The sequence below is a fragment of the Antennarius striatus genome, chromosome 6 (assembly GCF_040054535.1).
Source record: "Antennarius striatus isolate MH-2024 chromosome 6, ASM4005453v1, whole genome shotgun sequence".
Lineage (NCBI taxonomy): Eukaryota > Metazoa > Chordata > Actinopteri > Lophiiformes > Antennariidae > Antennarius > Antennarius striatus.
In genome coordinates, this window is record NC_090781.1 from 2,955,001 (window position 1) to 2,962,500 (window position 7,500).

General features: G+C 47.6%; 1 non-coding gene across 1 annotated transcript; it reads left to right on the plus strand.

Moving 5' to 3' along the window:
- Nucleotides 1-7,204: 7,204 nt before the first annotated feature.
- On the plus strand, nucleotides 7,205-7,323 carry LOC137597426 (5S ribosomal RNA). Its single transcript, XR_011035800.1, has one exon. It is a non-coding gene; the product is annotated as a 5S ribosomal RNA (ribosomal RNA).
- Nucleotides 7,324-7,500: the final 177 nt, after the last annotated feature.

Sequence of the window (7,500 nt, forward strand, 5' to 3'; positions counted from 1 at the left end):
CACTACAGAAGCTGCTGTCTCTGCTCTGCATGGATAAGCCTCAGGCCATCCTGAAAAAGAGTCAACAATCACTAACAGGTATCGATACCCATTAACCGATTGGATCATGTCGGTAAAATCCATTGAAATTACCTGACCAGGTGCTGTCACTTCCTGGTCCTGCACCCCTGGAGGTGGTTTAGTTGTTGGCAGGCAATTATGCCTATTGCAAACACTGCAGTCCTGCAGTTCACTTTTCACAATTGTTCTCATGAACGGATGCCACCAGCCACAGAGACGTCTCAGTGTTTCGTCCGTGCCTACGTGGCATGGTCCATGGGCTTCTTGAATCAAAACTTTCAATTGTTTTTGAGGCGGCACAGGTTTACCTTCTTTGTTCCAGATTCCTTCATCATTCTTTTCACCCCCTTTTGCCTTCCACAAACTCCTTTCTTCTGGGCTAGCTTTCACCTGCCACTCTCGGATCACATCATTCGTTATTTTGCAATCAATTTCTTTGTCACTCACCGAGAGTTGGAGTGCTGGCTGATAACCTGCCACCTTTTTAGCAGCTGCATCTGCTGCGGCGTTTCCATTTGCAATCAGGTCATTTTTTCTGGAATGACCTGGACACTTGATAACAGCAACAGCTTTTGGCAACATCAGCATTTCCTGGAGATGCATTACCTCTTTCAGGTGTTTAATTGGACTTCCTGTTGCTGTCTGATAATTGTTCCGTTGCCATTCACTTAATGCAGTATGTACAACCAAATGAGCATAAGCAGAATCAGTGTAGATATTTACAGTTTGGTCTTTTGCGAGTCCTAGAGCTTCTGCGACTGCTAGGATTTCAGCTCTCTGTGCTGACTGTGGTCCGTCCAGTCTGACTTCCTTAACTGTCTCAAAATCGTCGTTTTGATGTTGAACTATGGCAAAACCTGATTGCAGGCCATCCATGCCTTTAAAACAACATCCGTCGGTGAACAACGTCATGTCGGGGTTAGTCAATGGCTGTTCGTACAAGTCATCTCTGAGTTTTGTGTCGTCTTGGACTTTTTCTGTACAAAAGTGTGGGGTACCTTCAATCAGACCATCAGCCATATTGATCCCTTCATGGATGAAGATGATGTGTGGTTGAGTGATGACCGATTCAATCTTGCGTTGGCGTCCTCCAGTCATGGTGAAGAATTGGCTTGTGATGTATTGGACAGTGCTGTGTCCAGTTCTGATGGTCAGTGGATGATGAAGTACCACGTGGGCAGTTTTCTGGACCAACCTAGCTAGTGCTGAGGCAAAAGATGAACAGGGCGTTTGGCGTTTTTCATAATTGTCCAATGGTGTTGAGACATACATACAGACGTTTCGTTCTCCTCTATCCCCCTTTTGAAAAAGCACAGCAGAAACACTGCTTGCTTTTTCAGCCACATCGAGGAAAAACATCTTATTGTAGTCAGGAATGGAAAGAGATGTAGCAGAGGCCAAACATGCCTTAAGGTGAGAAAAGGCAGCATCAGCGTCCGGAGTCCAGGCCAAAGCGGCTGAAAGGTTCCGCATGCCGACTTCCTTGACCATAGCACGGAGAGGATGCGTGCACTCTGAGAAGTCAACAACATGATGGCGAGAGTAGTTACACAACCCCAGAAAAGCTAGCATTTGCTTCACGGTAGATGGACGAGCAGAGTGTAAAATGTCTTCTCTGTGCGAGGAGGAGAGGCCTGTGCCCATCCGGGATACACAGCGACCAAGGAAAGAGACTTGAGTTCTGGCAACTTGAATTTTGGATTTAGAAACTTTAAGGCCTACTTCATGGAGACGAAGGAGCAGAGAGTGAGTCGTGTCCAGACAGGATTGCTCTGATGGAGCCGCAACCAGGAGGTCATCGACGTACTGGACGAGGAGCACACCGGGCGGAAGAGACAAAGGTTTCAGAAGCTCACGAAGATGGACGTTGAAGAGACCAGGAGAAAGGAGGAACCCCATGGGCAGACAGTTGTAGGAGTATCTCCTTCCATCCCAGGTGAAGGCCAGATAAGGTTTCATGGATGGATGAAGAGGAATACTGAAAAAAGCATTAGCCAAGTCGATGACAGTGAAGTGAGTGTGAGAGGGCGACAACAGTGAGAGTGCAGCATGAGGGTTCGGGACCGGAAGGGTGGGAGTGGTGACTGCAGCATTTATAGCTCTCAAATCATGGACCATCCTCCATTTGCCTGTACCTTTCTTTTCTACAGGGAGAATGGGTGTATTAAAAGGAGAGCTTTCAATTAGAGCAAGCACACCAGCTTCAAGCAACCCGTTTATGGTCTCAGTTACACCGGCCTTACCCTTCGCAGGAACCGGATATTGAGGAACCCAAATGGGACCCGGTTTCATTTGAAACGTGACTGGCGTGACGTCACAACGACCGACATCCGTAGGACCCTGGGTCCAGAGGGAGTCGGGAAGAGAGTCAATCAGCGCAGGTGCCAAATCGCTGTCGGATGTTTCTCTGCCATGGTGCCTGTCCAGGACGCTGTGTTCTAGGACGGAAGGGATCACAAATTCTGGAGACAAAATGCGATATGAGTCAAGAGATGCAGAATAGTGCAAACCAGAGTAGAATGTCGGCTTCCAATCATCAGCATCGATGCAAGCTTTCACGAAGGGACCCAGATCTTTCTGTGTGTGTTTTGGGGAGACAGCCAAGGAGACATGAGGATAGCAAGGCGGCATCGAAGGATCTGGAGGATCATCCATACGATACCACTTCTGCTGTTTGGGCGTCAAGGATACGGCCCAAGCCACACCCTGAGGTCCTACGTAGAGATCTTGGAGAGAGAGATCCCACGGGAGTCCTTCCACCTCCTGGAAGGCTCCCAGGAAAATTGTGTCTTCCATCCTGTCATAATACAGAGTACAATGCAAAGCGTCAGAGACCAGATCATAGGGGCGTAGGTGACGGACCCAGGGCGACCACTTTGTCCAGAAAGTCTCAACAGGAGTCCACTGTCCAGCATCAGTGTCCATCACAACCCAAAAGATGTCAGCATACATGCACACCACAGCAACTTTGGCATGTACCGGAAACATGGTGTTGACGGGGTTGGTGGCAGACAGGCACAGTCGGGATGATCCATCCGGAAACATCAGTTGCAGGCCGTCGGCAGAACACTTTATCAAAGGACACAACTTGCACATTAAATCACGCCCTAAAAGATTGGCAGGGCTGGAGGGAGCCAGGATAAAGGAGTGAGTTAATAACTGGTTGTGTGCAGAAACCAAAATGGAGGAAGTCTTTGGCAGGGCAATTTCTTCACCCTTGAACCCAACTAAAGGAATTACGTCATTGGTGACATAGGCGCCAGGAGGAAGCCGTTGGATGGTGGAATAACGGGCACCAGTATCAACCATAAAAGGAGTTGACACTCCTCCTACCGTAATGGTGATCATAGGCTCCTGCATGCCTATGTCCGTGGGTTCAGGGCATCTTCATTGTGAGAACTGTTCACCAGGGGGCAGACGCTGGCGATTCGGGACGGGCGAACCTTGGTTGGAGTCCACTGGGCGGCGCTGTTGGTACTGCTGCCGATCTAGAGACTGCCACCGTCCCATGTCTCTGCCACGTCCACGAGGGCGTTGGAATCCACGACCACGCCCCCTAGGTGGGGGCCTCTCGGGGCAATCTTTGACCCAATGACCTTCTCTGCCACAGCGGAAACATACGTAATGTTGAGTGTCAGCCCCACCCCAAGATCGTGGCCCCGACTGATACATCATTCTATCTGCATCATCAGGTGGAAGAGCAGAGGCAGGAGAGGAAACAGAGTCCTCTTTCTTCTTGATGTCCTGGATCTGCATGACGGTCAATTGAGAAACAGCAGTTTGATGTTTTTCTACCTTAGTATCTTTTTCTTTGGCATGTCTCCTCAGAAAGTGTCTCAGGCAGGAACACCACCGGTCATCCGTCATTTCAGCCAGATCTGGTATGTTTTCCATGGCGGTAACCACTGTTTTGGGAATCCCCTTCAAAATGGAAGCTCGAAAGACTGAGTCATGGAAAGGCGAAGTATTATGTAGAAAACCTGTTTTAATGTGATATTCAGTTTTGGCCCGATCAACGTAAGTAGTCGCGTCCTCTCCAACTTTTGGAGTGAACACCATGTCATGGACAGCACACAGAGGCAAAGGGAAATGTGCGTTAAGACCTACGTCAATGCGGTCCAAATTTTCGTGGTCTAGAGGTTCATCTTTAGCCATACGACCCACCCCTGTTTCCTCTAGAACCTGTGGTAAGATAGACAAAGGACATACTTTAGTTAAAATCATTTGCATGTCACCACCACACAAGTCGTGGCCCATAGCCTGACGCTGCACGGATGCAAACCAATTGCGTCCCCCCGATGAAATAGGTGGCAATGTCTGAAGCATGGCATTGAGATCTGCTGCAGGGAAAGGGCGGTAGACGGCAACACGCCGTCCGGAGTTGGGGTCCACTGTATCCATCAATGGAGCTTGTACAGCGGCTCTGGATCGAGTCACAGGTCCCTCTGAGGTGGGCTGACAGGGAGGCGGGGTTGGAGGCCGGGGAGGGAGAGAAGGGAGGGGAAGAGCGGAGACGGGAGGTTCCGCTGCTGGAGGCCGGGGAGGGAGAGAAGGGAGGGGAAGAGCGGAGACGGGAGGTTCCACTCGGGAAGAGAGGCGACAGAGCTGTTCCTGAAGTGCAGCCACCTGTTTCTGTAAAGTGGAATGTTGTTCGTTGTCAAATGATACCTCATGATGTTTGAGTGACGTCTTGAAGTGTTCCTCCGCTTCTTGTTCTGCTTGTAGGACCCTCTGACGGAGTTCGTCTCTGACGCTGCGGGAGGCATTCCCTCTGCGCAGCAGCTCCGTCTTGAACTCACTCAGGGCAAGCCTCAGGTCCGGATAAGTTTTACTGGTCCTGAGGATTTCTTCAAACTCATCTTTAAGCTGTTTGTTAGCTCGTTCACAGGGCGCGGCCATGATTCTGACATGTTCCGGTACCACTTTACCTTCAGTCGCGGGTGTGGGCGCGGATGGGGCGGTCTGATCCATGTGCAGTTTCCCGCTGGTGATGTTCCAGACTGGTGCCTGGAAGTGTAGTGACGGCGGGTCTGGTTTGGTCTGAGTCAGAGTCAGAGTCTGTTGTAATTCTGCATAAGGATTACTGGCAAACGGGTTAGTTTTGGAAAAAACAGATGCAAAATTCTCCCCCAGATAAGGAGGCGGGTCAGGATTATTCCACGCACACTTTTCTTTGACCTCTTGTCTACTTACTCTGACTGATCCTCCCATTGACAGCAATCGTACATGTGACTTAACTTTTTCCACCTTTACATATGACTCTCGTGCCCGCCTTCCTGGAATACTGATTCTATTTGTTGCAGAGACAGTTGTGGCCAGTACATTTAACTTTTTAATGCATGCTTTTTCAACCTCTTTCATCAGTAAGACGAATGATTTTTTGGATGTTAGCGGTGGTAACCATCCTTTTTTACAGCAATCTTCAAACCAATCTTTCATTTCAGACTCCGTCTTACTGCGGATCTTTGTGGGCAGTCCCTCGGATGCCACTAAAATAGCAATTTTTGCTTGATTTTCTAATGGTGCACCATCTGGGTCGTCTGGAATTAAGTTCCAGTTGAACCAGTCTGTTTCCCGATCGAATTCACCTTCCATTGTAAATTCTATTAGGCCTTTTCCCAATTTAGTTAAGAAAATTCGGCGTCGTTTCCTCCGAGAACCTCAACACGGAACTCAGTATCACTCGACCCACGATCCCGGATCGTTTCACTAATATTCCCAGACGGGCGTCCCAGACGCAAAATCTCTAGCGCGCAGGATGTCCCAGACAATCCTCTCAGTCTACTCAGTTATGGAAGAATTTACCAGACGTTTTTAGCCAATAGTTTGCTTTAACCTCTACAGCCTAATGTCATCAGCTGGGGCAACCCCACAAACTCTTTGAGCAACCGCAGCATTAAAACAACTAGGTTTGAACGTCTGTAAACCTAGTTGAGTGTTCTTACTGTAAGAATAATTTAGGTGTAAGAACCACCAGACGCTGACACAAAGTATAATTAAAAGACCGATCAATCCAAACAGCGTCCGGTTCGACATTCACAAAAAGACGTCTATTAAATCAAATCACTGGTGTTCGAGTCAATGATTCTAGAACGTTTTCCAAATAGGGAAAGACAGATTTTAACCTTATACTGACAGGCAGAGACAAGGCCCTAAGAGGCAAAGTTCCTCTTACCTTACAAGTCGGGGTACCCTTTGGAGTTGTCTCTGTCCGGCAGGAGTCCAGCCAAGATCACGTCGGGGTCACCAAATGTTGAAGTGGAGCCAAATAATATGGTCCTAAAGACCCTTGGTCCTCCAGCTTCGTGTTCGTTTTCTCTTGGTTGTGGACAATTTCTGAACAGAGTTAAATAAACAAAACACTCAGTGAAATGTCGAAGCTTCAAAGTTTATTTTTCAATTGCAAAGAGAATATTCTCGGCACTTTGTCTCATGGGAGATTACTTCCTGCAGAGTGCGAGGATGCACTTGCAGCACATGGATTTTATGCACATCAGAAGGCGGGGTTCACCTGGTATCACAACAGCTGCAAGATAGCAGGCAAGACAGTGGGCTACATTCAGGTGATGTCATGGTGCGCCAATTATCTGAGAAGAAAGAGGAAGACGGCCTTGCAGACGGCCTGGCAAGAGGTGATAAGCAGACAGGTCATGAAAACTATCGTAGCTATACGCCAATTATCTAAGAAGATATACGCCAGTTATCAGAGAAGAAAGCGGAAGACGGCCTTGCAAGAGTTTCTGCTCGACTAGCTGTGCAATTATCTAAGAAGATATACGCCAATTATCAGAGAAGAAAGCGGAAGACGGCCTTGCAAGAGTTTCTGCTCGACTAGCTGTGCAAGCAATTTAGCATAAGTCAGCAGTTCTAACTGTCACGTGATGTGACCTAAGATGAACTTTAAGCTCAGTAACTTTCAACATAAAAAGATATAATTCCAACATAACATAAAAAGATATAATTCCAACATAACATAAAAAGATATAATTATAAAAAGATATAATTCCAACACTATCTATCTATCTATCTATCTATCTATCTATCTATCTATGCATCTATACATCTATGCATGTATGTATGTATTGAAGCAAGCTATGTGTGTGCCATGCCACCTTTATATAGGGTTTTTTTGACCAGCATAGTTGCTTACGGCCATACCACTCTGAACACGCCCGATCTCGTCCGATCTCGGAAGCTAAGCAGAGTCGGGCCTGGTTAGTACTTGGATGGGAGACCGCCTGGGAATACCAGGTGCCGTAAGCTTTTTCTGTCCCCCCGCCAGCAGAGGGCGTTTGGAAGGAAAGACAGACGAGTCAAGTTGTTTTATGAGCTAAAGTTGTATGTAATAAAAGTTTGATGAATGAATTGATTGAATGATGAAATGAAATTGATCCCAGAGAAAAGTAATAATTGTTGTTGTATAAGTTAGGGCTGACTAGC